The 16,122-nt window shown below is 36.0% G+C and overlaps 1 protein-coding gene across 2 annotated transcripts in view; it reads right to left on the bottom strand.

Annotated features, from left to right (window-relative positions):
- Window positions 1–6,589: 6,589 nt before the first annotated feature.
- LOC126262789 (syntaxin-1A) overlaps window positions 6,590–16,122 on the bottom strand; it is a 351,940-nt gene continuing 342,407 nt past the window's right edge. The window contains exon 11 of one of the 2 annotated variants that reach the window (XM_049959613.1): window positions 6,590–6,868. The gene's annotated coding sequence lies outside the window, so the exon portion shown is untranslated. The remainder of the gene's footprint in view (window positions 6,869–16,122) is intronic. The other variant, XM_049959640.1, reaches the window with a different exon arrangement.

A 16,122-nucleotide genomic window follows, 5' to 3' on the forward strand; every position in this document is an offset into this window, starting at 1 on the left:
CTGTGGAATTACGACAGCAGAAGCATGCTTACAATCATGAATATCTCATTAGGCATGCTTTCCATCTTACAGAAACCTGAAGGATTGAAGACAACTGTTGGCTACAAGATAAAAAGCAAAGTTCATTGCAAGCAGGGCTCTTATTTTACTTCTGAAGATAATTGTCATTCTATGATATATAACATTAATCATGCAAATATTAACCTAACAGTGGGAGATAAACAGAAGATACATCTTGTAAATGAGGAAACCATAACATTCTACAGAGACGTAAATGTCTTGTTAATTTTTCTGTGTTAAATTTATCTTCAGAGAGCACGAATAGGTTATAACAGTTTAGTGATAAGTGTTTGTTTATGGAGATCCTAACAGATGCCTCACTTTGCAAATGAATAACTTGTTCTGTTCAATATCCCTGAGGTCCTCCACCCATTTATCTATGGAACTTGATGAGTGAATGAATAGGAATTAATATCATATTACTTTCAGAGAAAGTAAAACATTATTATATTACAGAATACCCTTTTCACCAGTGCAGTAGGGTGGGGTGGGTGAACATAATCATTTTTATGGCTCATGGAGCAAATGAACCTTCAGTATAGTTCTAGTGTCCTCCAAACAGTTGATCATTCCTGTTGCCTTCATTCCATGGTTATATTACAACATACAACTTCCCCAATAACAAGGAGATCAACACATATATTGATAAAGTTGTGACAACCTTCAAGAAGCTCCCTGTCCAAGACTAGAGAAATATTAACCTTAGAATTTCCACAAAAATCCTTGTATACAAGTGTTACACTCTAACTACTTCATCCTATGCATTCAAAACATGGACTAACTGCTTAAAATAAAAGCAATGACTCAATGATTTCCACATGTAATGTTTTGTGGTCTATACTAAGATTTTAGCACAATGACAAGATGAGCAACAAAGAATTTCTTCTGAAGGCCCACAGCTGTACTAAAGCAGGGATGACTTCCCAGGTTAACAAACATCCATCAAATGGACCCACAGGGATCAATATGTCAACTCAAGCTCAGTCAGATTGCATATAAAGGGCGACCCAGGAAAAGTTCCAGGCTCCATTTAAAGTAACTGGTACACACATCTGAATGATGCCACTACCCAACCACTGGGCTGCAGCAAACAACAAAGTCTCACTACTCAACTCAAACAGAAATGATTTTATGTCACTGATGGAACCCATGAAGTTTCACATTTCACATGCAAAATGTTTTGGAAAGTGATTTTCTGCTGCTGAGCTGTTCAGCCATAAATGTAGATGTGGCACCTCTAATAGTACTTACATATAGTAACTAAACAATTATCTGTAAAGACACTATTGTCTTGTAAGTTCTATGCTTTAAAAATTAGGAGAATAATATTTCTAATACTTATCTGATTTAACCACTGTCTGTGGAAGTTATACGATGCCAGAACACAGTTCCAAATTCTCAGCTGCAATATCAACACAGTGGGATCATTATAATAAATCAGAGCCCTTAATATGATAGTAATTGTTTCATTGTATTTTAAAATGGGTTACCATAGAGTTTTGATAGTGTTCAGCTCATTCAACCATCCTTGACAGAAAAAGAGTTACAGTTCTTTCTTTAAATCAAGCCTATATGGAATATTTAAAAGTCCAACAAAATATTTGCAACAATGAAGTACATAAAATTAATTAACATTTGTTCTATGAACCACAATTACATATCTGATATATCACATATTGCAAATACAGTTTCTTCCCTTTCTTAACAAAGAGCACCATACCTTAGATTACATAACACAGATACAAACAATCTATAAAAGATAACATTTGTGCTGGTTTCAGTAATAACTGGGAAGGGTATCTTAAAAGCTGATCACATGTTTAACCTTCCATAATCATTACACACATGCTCGAAAAGGTCATCCTCTGGTGCTTATACAAGGTGTGGAAAACACATCATGGTTAATGTTAACTGTCATATAATTGTCTGAAACTGTATTTCCTACTAACTGTGTTGTACAGAAGTAGTGGAATTCAAATGACAACCACAAGCATGATTATGGAAGGTGTTCATTTCACGTGGCCACTTTGTACAATTGAAGGAACATTCAGAATACTTAAAAAACATGAACTTTTGCCAGAATTTTAATTTATGAGCAGATGAAACATATGCTGCATTATTTTACTAATATTTATAAATTTCTTAAGTTTCTTAGACAAATCTGTGTTGTTTAACCTATTTTTGTGAATTCATTCTAATGTTATTTTCACTTCTTGCATCACACAACAAATGCTTCATGTACGATAAAGTTAATTTGAGAGAATTGACATGAACAAGAGATCAGTTTTGTTGAACATCAACTAGTCTAACTATATCAAGAGTCTCTGTCCTTGCAGAACTAACAAGAAATTTGTACCCTAAATGCATTCATTAACATTTAAAAGTTGACACATGCAAACAGAATCATTGCAAATTACAATGTTCCTCTGTGTTGCAGAACACATTTGAAGTTACCTGTAATCACCTTTTCAAAAAAATAATTTTTACTGTGTATCAATTTTAATTATGCCCTCCTTGCAATATCTGCTTTAATATTAAAATCATTCTAGTATATTGGCAATTAATCTAGAATAAATTAAATAACAATAATTGCTAGTGATGCAGAAAGAGCTGCTCAAATATAACTAAACCCAATTATGCAGAAATCTTGCATAGATTTCTGCCAAACAATAATGAAATGAGTTACAGTTTATATAATGACAAAAAATTATACAGAACTAACTTCTGTTATTGCAGCTCAAGTAAATCTCTTGTTCAGGAATATAACATCTCTTCCAATGCAGATTCCAAGACAGGGCATTACAGATACAAAGAGTATCAATGAAACTCCTCAGATTTTATTTGTAAACCTGTATGAGATCACAGTAAGCCCAGCTATTCTGGATGATGAGTCAGAAATTTATTTATGACAGGAAGCACACAAACATTCATATTTCTCTTACTATCCAGATTTCAGCGTTCTACACTCTGCTACAAATTGGCTGTCAACCATGAGATTTTCTACCTAATACAAACCTAATATGACATTCAGTATTGATACTTCATTCACACATGTTATGATATTTATGACTTTTTTCATTATTATGCACATCTTAGTGATTTGTAATTGAATTTATAAAAAGGCAACAATTTAATTAGAAACTGCTGATGAAGGAAAAACATAGTATACAAATGGATTGGCAGTTTTTTAAAAATATTTTCTGAATAAAGCTGTATGTAATGAGGTGTGTTAACATCTACTCAAAACAATCATGAAGTACGTCAAGGAGAAGATTTATTTTAAACAAAATACAAACCACTTCATCCTTTGCCAGAACTAAAAGTAATTTGGAAATATCAGTGTGCCTGTTAACGAACGCAGGAATCAGGTTAAAATTTTTAACTTGTGCACGATATATTGTTTTCTCAGCTTAAGCACTGGTTAAAGTTATATGGAAGACAGATGTCCTTTATACAGTAGTTACACACTTATCTCAGAGAATAATTTTGAAGGTTGAAGTTCCTGATTTCATTGAATGTAATATGATGAAAGTGATTTGAAGAAAATGTGGAAAAGTCTGAGAAGAGAATGTTGGCTATCTTTTCCATAATTTTAGGGGATAATTTCTAGGTTTATTTCTCTCTCTCTCCATGTGACTGAGGAAATATTCATAAATAAGTGTATTATAACTTTCTTCGAAACCAAGGAACAAACACTTTAAAGTAAGTGAAACAGAGTGTGGTTACAAATTTTCTTTTCGACAAATGAAATTTATTTGTTCTTCTTAAATAAGACTGCATTAAAGCACATGTCAACCATCATACAGCTGTCACACAACATTAAAAAACTTGCAAATAAACATCTGTATCACAATGTATGATGCATATTGTACAAACCATACATTTTTTTTTCTTTTAATACAAATTTGCAGTGCAGAATCTGTGTAAAAGAGCACTAAATTAGTGATTGGAAGCATATGATAAAATACATTCATATGAAAATAATTGATATTCCATAATCATATGAGTGTATTACTTTAACAGATACACAGTATCTATTAATTACTCATTTTGTATGAGTTAAAGACATATTACATTCAGTGAAGGGGGAAACAATATAAACTTTTGGGATATTTCTTAAGGCAAACTGGAATGAAATTAAAAAAATTTAGATGCTTATTAAAATAAACACAATTTCAGTAAAAGGATATTATGCAATGGTATACACTACTACTATTATTCCTGTTGATATTCATTGTACAACTGGAATTCTCAAAAGTGTCACTTCTGTTGTCCTCTAATTCTAAAAATGAGTTTACTTAAGAAGGAAAGAACGTCGTATCATCAAGCACTCTGATCACATTTTCTCAGAAAAATATCATAGGTTAGTATAAATTTCTTTTCTTGCATTGCACATAACCTGCTGTGGGTGCCAAGTAGCAAATTCAAGTAAAATAAACACTCAGTAACACTAATGATTTCTTAATGGCTTGCTTTCTAAAGCTGCACTTTTGGAAGTAATGGAAAAGTTTCTGTCTGTGGCTTAAATGACATAATGCCTCTTTTGATTTCTTTTTGTATTTTGTATAGGCCTACTTATCTACTTCTAAAGAGTGGCAGTTTATGGAAATTAGGAGTAATTTTAATCATTATCCAACTCTTCAAGCTGCATGTGAATGAAAATACTCTAACTCATATGAACGGAAACATCATTCAGCTATTTGCAATCCATATATTGAACTTTATTTGTTTCATGAAAATATACGACAGAGTTCCAACAGCCTACCCCTGACAAAATAATGCCATAACAGCAATTACATTGTTTCAAAGGTAATGTAAGTTATTTGAAATGTTCTTCCCATATATGTATTCTGATGCTATGAAAGAAAAATATGAACTTAAACATATTCCAAACTCTAAATATTCAAATAAATGTCATTTTTGTGGAGATCCTATGTTTCTCACACATTAGTATAACTGTACTGGAATGGGAGAATGATGTATACTTCACTTGATTCTTGGTAATGATGTAAAAATGCAAGGTAAAGAACAGAAAATCAGAGTGGAAAAAATAATTCAACATGTCTTATTCACTGCTATGCAACAAAAAGTTTATACCTTGCATACCAAGTATAACCTTGGAAATAATAGGCTCTCAAACAAATCGTTGAAAAATTTTATGGTAGTCTGTAAATATTAGGCCAAAGATCATTTCAACAAGATGTTGATTGTGCCATATTTTTGACTCTAAGACTAGAGTAATATACAATAAAAAATTTCAATTCCTAATTCTTATCTTGTTTTCAAATCTGATCTAACCTATGTGGTTCATTGTGAAAATAATGGAATACTTTAGTTTTTCAAGTATATCAACAAGTTCCAATCACAAAATATTTTCAGAGTTCCCAGTGAGACGATTCAACTGTGTTCCCATTCCTACATGAAATTCTGCTCCTGTTGAATTGAATTTATTACTGGAAGGGCACTGTTTCCTTCTTTCAGTTTCACCAGTACAACTCACTCCACAGGCAGCACATTGTATTCACACCAAGAAGAAGCTGATAATAATTAGTTAACAGTTTATCAAAAAAGTTTTAAGTATATTATCCCGACTATACACACAACTAGATTACACTTTCTGTACAATTTTTAATATATATATATATATATAGTATGTATATAACATTCACAGTTATTACACAACTTCCTATCTAACATTTTCAACAAAACCCAACATTTGCAACTACTTATCACATGTGTAAAAAGAACAGTTGTCGCACGTCATTATTATTGCTACAGCAAAACTTTTCACTCACCCAGGATGCTGACATGACATCTCAAGCACTGAATTTCAATTTTACCCAAAACTTAAAATAAGTAACATCATAAATAATAATTATAATAATGAAACTAATCAAAGAAAATAATAATAATAATAAATAATCATCTATACAGTTAAATATGTTAAAAAAGTGTCAGATCAAAATGCTTTCAACTGAATCACCATACAGATTACCAGTGATCATTTAAATCAAAGTTCACTTTTTAAATCATTTGCAGCAACAGTCTTCCTTAGTGAAGACTGATTCAGCACAGATCTAGTAATGAAATTATACATAATCAATTTTTTTAAAGTGCAATGCTTCATTTGTTTCTACCTGTAAGTCTAGTTTAAACACATAGCTTTCTGACAATGCCACAGTCCAATCTTCAAACACAGATATGGAAAATTCAAACTGCTTGACCTAGACTGCAACCAAGCTTTATTACCAGATTACATGTCCTTTAGATGAAGGTCAGTAGCATAATTTGGAAAATGAATTTGACTTATTTCTGAACTCATGAGCATTTCTGAAGTTTTTACTTGGTCAACAGACAAAGAAAATTATGGCATTTCAAAATCTTTGGCTAAATATATTTCTCTCAGATCTTTTAATCAGCATAAGTCAAAGAGTTGTAAGACTGCACAAAATGAAATAAATTAATGTTATACACAATTTATCTGTGCAGAAGTAACATACAATAAACTGAAATAAAAGTGAAAATATTATAAAGAGCACTGAATAAATAATTGCAAATAGACCATTTTACAGGTAGATAATATCTTTCTTTGTGTGCATTGACAAAGATTCATACAGTGTCTTACTCTTTTTTTTAAGGTTTACAACACTGGTGTCACATATTTGTCCCTCGTTTGTAAATATACCATAAATAAATATCTTAGTTATATAACATCTGCAACCTGAAAACTTGTCTCTAGAGATGTCCTTTGCAGCTTTTCTGATGGAAGTACATTTTCCTGGACTGGAGATGTGCAAAATGTCACGGCCTGCAGAGTAGAAGAAGAAAAATATTATTTAAGTAAATTATCTCAGAATGTTTCAAATATAAAATGACATTTCTTTGTAACATGATTCCTTATACATATTCTCACTAACATTTTTACAAGCACTCAGTGGTATCAAACAGGGACTAATCTAATGGGAGAATATAAACTTCTATAATGTGGAAGAAAATATTAGCTAGATAAAAGAAATCTATGAATTACATAAAACAAACAATATTGCAAAGCAACACAATCTAAGGGGCAGCATAAATAAATCACAAGTAATGTAGGATATCTGTCATCAAATGGTTCAAAATATAACAAAAATTGCACTGGATTAAAAGCACTATTATTATACTTTTTACTGATAAATACTGCAGGGTACAAGATTTTTTTGATCCTTTCCATTTTATGTTTTGAATTTCTGCCAAGGTAACAAATCTAATGGAAAATTTAATAATGCCAACAGTTAATAAGACATTCTAAAGCAGTTTAGATTTCAGATAGAAAAAAAATAGATTTTGCATCACTCTCATTGCTTGCACAGTTTGTGGACTTTGATTCAGTACCTTTCTCTCAGTACTCTTTCAATTGCTGAAAACCTGACTAATGGAGGTAAAAATCAGTTTAGCCTCTAGGCAACCAAAGAACAATAGAAACCCCTCAACACCTTTCTGTAAGAAGAAACTGGGTTAAGGGACACCTGGAACTTAATCCGGATCATTAGTACCACATTCTCTTCACTGACACGTACAATATTTCTCTGACATCTGAAGAATGTTGTAGCTGGCCATGTACCAATGCACAGTTTTAGATGCAAGATTTCTGTTGTCCAGCTGCCGCAGAGACTAAGTCTGTGTCATTCACTTATGGCAGCCAATAAAGATGGCTGCCCCTCAGAATTGTAAGTTTGGCCATACATGTGATTTGGCAACACAGTAGGATGTGGAAGTGTTTGAAAGGAAATTTTTCTTCTTCCCCAGTTGTTACAGTGCTGTATAAGTTCATGGCCCACTGGTAAACATCACACAACATAAGCACAAAGTCATGAGTTCAAGTTCACTCCTTCCTCTATTTCATAAACCGCATTTTGGCTGTCTGCTTAAGTTATCAGTCTGATGGAACCTCAAAGATAATGCTCTTCACTTTATAACGCATCACTAATAGCGAAAACTTCTAGAAAGAATTCCCTGATTAGCTTGTGGCAGTGTCGAGATCAGAACAGTTCAAGCTCAAGAGCTCCCTCACCCCATAGTGGGTTTTGGGTACTGGATAGTGGCCTTGTGCCACAAGTCACATGTCACATGTCACCTTCCACAAGACATCAGGCACCATCCAACCAATTGTCTGCAGTGCAGCACTATGAGCATATTTATCAACTGTCATTTTCTTATTTGAACTTTTAGTATTTATCTTGCAGTTACATATTGGAGTTTGCATACTTGAAACTTATGAACATTGTTTAAGCATTGAAAATAGTTGCAAGTAGAGAAAGGTCTAACATTTACAACATGTTGTTTGCTTTGGGTTTAATATATGGGTGAAGGCAATGGAAGCAGCTCAATACCTTTGTATTTTGTTTGGAATGAGTGCGTTTGTGCAAAACATGTCAGAAAAGAATTTTCTTGTTTGAAAGAAGTACATTTTGGACTGAACGATTTTCCACATTCAAAAAGTCTCAATAACTGACATATCTGCAATTTGCATTTCAAACATCTGAAATATTCTTTAAGTCTCACCATACGAATATTATATGCCACAAACAACAAGTTTTGTTCAAATTGTTTCTAATTCCTTTGTGTTTATTTTGCTGTTTAATTTGATTGGTTGATCCCCCCCCCCCCTCTTCCCCCACCAGAATCCGTGGGGCAGACTGATGTTCAGTGCGAAATTCTGCTCCTCCATCTTTACTTGCATGGGGTGTGCTTGTTTTAAAAGGTGACATTTTTATTCAGGTAAGGTTTGGAGCATACCTTTTCAAGCCAGTCCAGTGTCCTACCACAGCCTTCACATTACACCTTAATAATTCTTATATGAATATTATGGTAGCCTAGAGGCATCATTCATATGAACCCATCAAGGGCTAAATTAGTAACACACGCTATTCACTGTGAACTGCTGCATAGAAAATTAGTACTAGGCTTAGCTTCGTTCTCTCTGTCTTAAGAGTACTGCATGTTGAAAAGCTCTTCAGCATAGACACTTTCCACTTTTATTGACAAAGCATCAGAAACAGCAATATTGTAATCATTATGAGGAGGTGATTTTTATCATTCTTTCAGTCTTTATAGGCTGAATGGCAGTTTTTCTTCAGAATAAGTTGCACTACCCATTAACATTAATGTTCTGTGTTCCTTGTTCATGATCTGCTGACAATTTTTTCTCGTTTCATATCAGCTGGTTTGATTTTCTCCACTCTATTTTGAGCCTACTTCTGTGGTCATGGCGTATGGTTTCCAAGCACAGTAGACTTTCTTCATTTGGAACTTTATGTTATTCATATCTTATGAAGTCTCGGTGTGGATGTTCACATTTTGTAATCGATGCTGTGTTGTTACCTTTTCACTTGTATTCCTCTATTTTGGTGATAGTGTCTATGAAGTGTTCTTCAGAAAAATACTTTCAAAGTCTATAACGATCAAAAGAAATACTGCCTACCCATGACATTTTCAGTATAACCACTGGAACACCAGAATGGTAACACCGCCTGGTGAATGAGATTTTCAGTTTTCAATATTCTTAAGACAGAAAAACAAAAATAATTGTTACAGTTATTGATTTACTGTATTTAGTTTGTAGTTGGTGCAGCTGAATATCACTATAAACTATCCTCCAGTTCCTAAACCTATTACAGAAATGAAAATGACATGTACATTTGGTATTCCGACCCTCGGCAGCCACATCTCTGTGACACAAGCTGTTGTCATTTCCAAGCCTACTCAAGGAACAGAAACTACTCTTCCTGCTGGTAGTATAGTTAAACTTCGGTGACAATACAGAATAAGAATGAGATTTTCACTCTGCAGCGGAGTGTGCGCTGATATGAAACTTCCTGGCAGATTAAAACTGTGTGCCCGACCGAGACTCGAACTCGGGACCTTTGCCTTTCGCGGGCAAGTGCTCTACCATCTGAGCTACCGAAGCACGACTCACACCCGGTCCTCACAGCTTTACTTCTGCCAGTATATCGTCTCCTACCTTCCAAACTTTACAGAAGCTCTCCTGCGAACCTGTAAAGTTTGGAATGTAGGAGATGAGATACTGGCAGAAGTAAAGCTGTGAGGACAGGGCGTGAGTCGTGCTTCGGTAGCTCAGATGGTAGAGCACTTGCCCGCGAAAGGCAAAGGTCCCGAGTTCGAGTCTCGGTCGGGCACACAGTTTTAATCTGCCAGGAAGTTTCAATACAGAATAAGTTTGGCATCTCCATGACCAACAAATTACCTCTTGGATGGCAAAGAATTATCCTGCTAAATTCACTTGATTCATTGTGTTTTTTCCATTGAATAATCACTGCGATTTTTACTTAAGATATCGCATATGGTAATCAATTTATGGTTTTGTGTCCAGGAAACTGCAGCTAACCTCATTTCCATATTGCGATTTATCTGTCCTAGACACCACTGTATCACTATCACAGCTCTTCGCTACGTCTGAAGTAATGTGGTGCTCTGTGAAGTGAAGGCTGCTATGGCTTGTGATTCCAGTCTCACTGAACGCCAGATTTTTAGTTGTTCTGTTCAGAGCTACAAGCAGCCGCATTGAAAAATTGATGAGGAACTCTTAAGAAAACTTCTCCATTAAAAGTTGTTTCACTATTTCCAGTAACTATTAGTCTAAGTGAAAAACCTTATGATACCATGCATTTGATAGGGTCTCTTTCCGCTTCTACCAACATAGTTTTTGGCTTTTGAGAATACATAATTTTATTTATGAAATTCCGCATTTACGTACTATCTGAGTATTATGCAGGACAATAACTAACACAAACCATTTCATAGTCCAAAGTGAGTAATATCTTACCAATTCAAGCCAATGTAGACTTTCCTCGTAAGGTTATTGTGGTAGTTTGTATTTCATTTGTATTAGTACACTGCATATTTTAACAGGATTTTCTGGTAATTTATTGAACATAGCAGTAAACATCAAACAAAAATTAATCATCAACAATATATTCTCACACATTACTTAAAACAGTCTGATGATGTGCAGGTAGCTTATCAACTGCAAGCCTCCAGAAACCGATTGGTTCTGAGTTCAGTATTTTGTCAAACCAGCTTTCAAGTTCATTTTCATCCGGAAATTTTTTTGGCGGTTGTTTGATGGGGAGTGGGGAAGGTAAACATTTTAGGGCAGAAGATCAGAATAACAAGCGATTAAAGAAAGACTTCCTCTCTCTTTTTTAAAAAAATAAGCAATGCATTATCATGTAGCAGCAACATGCGATACACATCTGTCAGTCATTTTTCTTACACTGCAACCCAAATGTGTCCCAGTTGTTGGAAACAAATACCAATTGGGAGGGATGCACCCATGGAGAGGATTTTGTAGAACACAACATGCTTTTTGAGATGCAAAATATTTTATGTTCAGTCTCACATTTGCACAAGTCTGTGTCTTGTTAGGATTCAGCTGTTAATTTCTTCTTGAGAAGTTAACATACTGGCATCAAAACTTGCCTAGTAACAATACAGCACAGGAATGCTCAAAGAGGGAACTACTGATGTTCAAGCAAAAGTTCAGTAATAGTCACCCATTTGACTTTTGTTGCTTTGAATCACAGCATGCAATACTCCCTATACCCACCTTCTTCTGAACCTTACATAATGCAAATGTTGCATGACAGTTAAGTGGTTGCAGGTCAGCAGAAATGTCAGATATCAAGACTTTCTGAATGAGGAAAATCATTAATCCAGAACGAACTTTCTTCAAACAAGAAAATTCTTTTTCAATTCGTTTTGTGCAAAAGTACTTGCCCCACACACAATGCAAATGTTTTGAGCCACCTCTGCTGCCTTTGTCCCACTATCAAACCCAGAACACACAATATGCTACAATAATAGAGTTTTTCAACTTTTAACTCTATTTTACAACTGTAAAACAATGTTCATATTTGCAAATATGCAAACTCCAATATGTAACTGAAAGGTAAGTACTAGAATTTCGAATAAGAGATCAACAATTGATAAATACACTCATGGAGCCATGCTGTGGTCACCTGGTTGGACAGCACCTGATGTCAGGTGTCAGGTGTCCGCCATCCAGTAGGCAGAGGTCACTGTACGGTGAAGAAACTCTCGAGCATGAACTGTTCTGATCTTGATGCAGTCATGAACTGTTTGGCGAATTGTTTCTGGAAGTTTTTTTATATTACACCTTGGTTAGGAAGTGAAGCACATTATATTTGAAGTTCCATCAGGCTGATAACTTAAGCATACAGATGAAATTTAGCTTAAAAGATAGAAGAAGGAGTGGACTTGAATTCAGTGACTTCATGTCAATGACATACAATGTTTACCATTAGAGCACAAGCTTATACAGCACTGTACCAACTCTAGAAGGTGACAAAACTTCCCCCAGACATTTCCATATCTTACACAATGTTGCCAAATTGTGCATTTGGTCAGACTTAGAATTCTGAGGGGTGGCTGGCTGGCTTTATTGGTCACCTTAACTGGATAACACGACTTAAATGTAAGTGTGGGCTTCCACAGCCATTGATACATGCAATAAATTTCTTCTGGGCCTGTGACTGCACTAAAAATGTGCAAAATATGTGACGGTTTGGCCACTACTGCAAGTGCATTTCTTCAGGGTGTTCCCAGCCCCCACGTCCAACGTGGATGTTTACCGATAACCTGATGGTAAACTTGGTCATAAAGTATATAGAAAGCCCATGAACAGATACCTACATGCCTTCTCGCTTTATCACCCTCTGCAGAAGAAATCTGCCCTGCACTTTAACCAAGAGAGTCCACATATCAGTGATGAACATCTGAAGGCTGAATCACATAACCTCGTGTCCAATTTTGGTCCCAATGATTATAGGATGAAGATGATAGATGAAACTGTGGTGGAAAAGAATGTAGGCAATAGAGAAGGAAGAAGAAGCACAAAACACCAAATTACTGCCATTTGTTCGAGGAGTCATTGAATGAGTGGGCAAAATTCTCTGCCAGGCAGGTATCAAGCCAATTTTTCGAAGCAGAATAAATATTCTCTTGGCTCAATGAAAGATGCGGTTGACAAACTATATGCTGATGGACTATACAAAATTTGTGTAGTGTCGACTATTGTATTCAGGCAAAAGGGGTGACCCATCAGCATACAGGTATCTGAACATGAAATACATATCCTACTAAGACAGCTCACCAAGTCAGAGTGTCAGAATACCAGGACGAGTGTGGCAAACAGACAGAATTTTGAGAAGCCTACATACTGGCTAAACAACCTCTCTTACGTTCAGCAGGAAGATAAGAGCAGGAATAGACAGGATGGGTACCAACTTCCAGCATCTTGGCTGCCATGAGTAACAGTGCTACACAACAACAGGTCATGTGAACCAACATACAAGGCATGCAGAAGACCACACTGGGAGCAGGTACACAGAGTACTGGGATGCCTCAGCTGGCACTAGGTAGCAAGTGAACAGTGGTACATCACAACTCCCACCTATTTCCCATTCAACTGTTTCCACCAGTGGCAAGCAACAAAGCAAACACCAATCAAGAATGTCTATTACCATTAACGAAAAGAAATAATGAAAACACCAATAAAGGAAAATAAAAGGAACAGCTCATCACAGTTCGATAACAGCCTCTTCCACCAGTATACAAGAACTAGACTTTAATCATTCAGCAGTTAGGGCAAAAAATGAACATGTAAAGTGCCACTTGCAATAGTGGTCAAAATTTCAGAAGTTTTAGACATTGACAGTGCAGTCACAGATCCAGAAGAATTTTATTGGCCGACACGGACTTAGTCTCTGTGGCCAAATTTTGCCTAAGATTGCACCTGTCGGACACACAATCCCACAGGTCCAGCAGGAACAGAGATCTGTCATGTTTTGGGCTGGTACCATGCACAGATGTTAAACAACTTTCACTGCTATTGAGGGTTATTTGAAGGCTGTGTAGTATTAGAACAGGATCTTCCATCATTCTATTATATGGTTGAGCCCTACAGTCAACATTTAAGTGATAGTTTTGTCATTTGAGGTAATAAAGCACAAGCAACATGTGCCCACTTGATGGAACACCTTTCTACCTGAGGTGGAAATTGACCAAATGGAATGGCCTGCAATATCTGTTCACATGAGCCCAACGAAATATGTCTGGGACAACCTGCAAGTCATCATCACAAGAAACCTCTTTACTCAGTGGAAAACCTCAGGAGTACCATTCTCAATGAGTGAGATAGGCCGGAGCAGCCACATCTCATTCACCTAGTGGACAGCATGCTGAGGACGACCCAAGAGCATTACAGTGCACACGCTGCACCAGCACAGTACTGAATGATTTCCTTCAGCAGATTTTTATGTGATATAAAAGAAGTGCATTTTCAAACAAGCTACATCTGTATTTGCTAATGTTTTATTTCACAGTGAAATACTTCTTTTGTTTTTGTTTCATAAGAACAAGTCTTTAATTTACGGCTATCTTTGAATATAAACCTACACACACACACACACACACACACACACACACACACACACACACACACACACACACATTTGCTGATAAGCAATTGGTGACAACTTTTTGAGCAGTTTGCTATCAGCAATCACTTTTGGATGTAAGAACTGTGCTATTTACACTGATGTGACAGAAGTCATAGGACAGCAATATGCACATATACAGATGGTCTCTGTATCACATACAGAAGTTATAAAATGGCAACACATTGGTGAAGCTATCATTTGTACTCAGATGATTCATGTGGAAAGGTGTCCAATGTGATTATGGTTGCACAATGGGAATTAACAGACTTTAAACGCAGTAATTGGAGCTAGATGTATGGGACATTCTATTTCATAAATCCTTTGGAATTCAATATTCCAAGGTCTGAAGTGTCAAGAGTGTGCTGAGCACATCGAATTTCAGGCATTACCTGTCACCATGGACAATACAGTGGCCAGTGGCCTTCCCATCAGAACAGAGAGCAGTGGCATTTGCACAGAGTTGTCGGAGCTAATATGCAAGTGACACTGCATGAAATAACTGTAGAAATCAATGTGAATGGGCTATGGCAGCAGGCTATATTCCTGGTTGCTTAGGAAGGAGTTGAAGTTTGTGATGACTGAGGATGGGTGTGATCCCGAAACACGTAACATGTTCTAATAAAAGAGTCAATTGAACATCTCATGACTTTATTGCGATTGTACAGCATTGTTTGCCAATTGTTAACAAATGCACTCATGATGGTCATCATGGCAACCAATGCTGTACAATCACAATAAAGTCATGAGATGTTCAATTGACTCTTTTATTAGAACATGTTACGTGTTTCGGGATTACACCCATCCTCAGTCATCACAACCCTCAACTCCTTCCTAACCAACCAGGAATACAGCCTTGACAACTCAAAGAAAGTGATTGGTTAGGATGGATTTGAAGTTTGTGATGACTCAGGATGGGTGTAATCCAAAAACACATAACATGTTCTAATAAAAGAGTCAATTGAACATCACATGACTTTATTGCAATGTACAGCATTGGTTGCCAATTATTAACATAAAAATGATCGCAGGCCTCAGATGGGATTTTATGTCCTGTATATCATGCATTTGTTAACACCACAACACAGCTGCAGTGCCTGTCCTGGGCTCGTGGCTACATCTGTTGGATCCTAAATGACTGGAAAATGGCAGCCTGGTCAGATGAGTCTCGATGCCAGTTAGCAAGCATTGATGGAAGGATTTTAGTGTGGCACAGACTCCACAAAGCCATGGATCCAGGTCGTCAACAGTCTGTGTAAGCAGGTAGTGGCTCCATAACAGTGTGGGCTGTGTTTACATGGAATGGACTGTGTTCTCTGCTCCAACTGAATTGATCATTGACTGGAAATGGTTACATTTGGCTACATGGAGATCATTTGCAGTCATTCACGGAATTCATGTTCTGCAACAATTATGGAATTCTTATGGATGACAATGTGCTGTCACCAGGCCATAGTTGTTTGTGATTGATTTGAACAACATTCTGGACAATTCGAGTAAACGATTTGACCACCCAAATCACCTGACATGAATCCCACAGAAC

Source organism: Schistocerca nitens, chromosome 1, assembly GCF_023898315.1.
Source record: "Schistocerca nitens isolate TAMUIC-IGC-003100 chromosome 1, iqSchNite1.1, whole genome shotgun sequence".
Taxonomy (NCBI): domain Eukaryota; kingdom Metazoa; phylum Arthropoda; class Insecta; order Orthoptera; family Acrididae; genus Schistocerca; species Schistocerca nitens.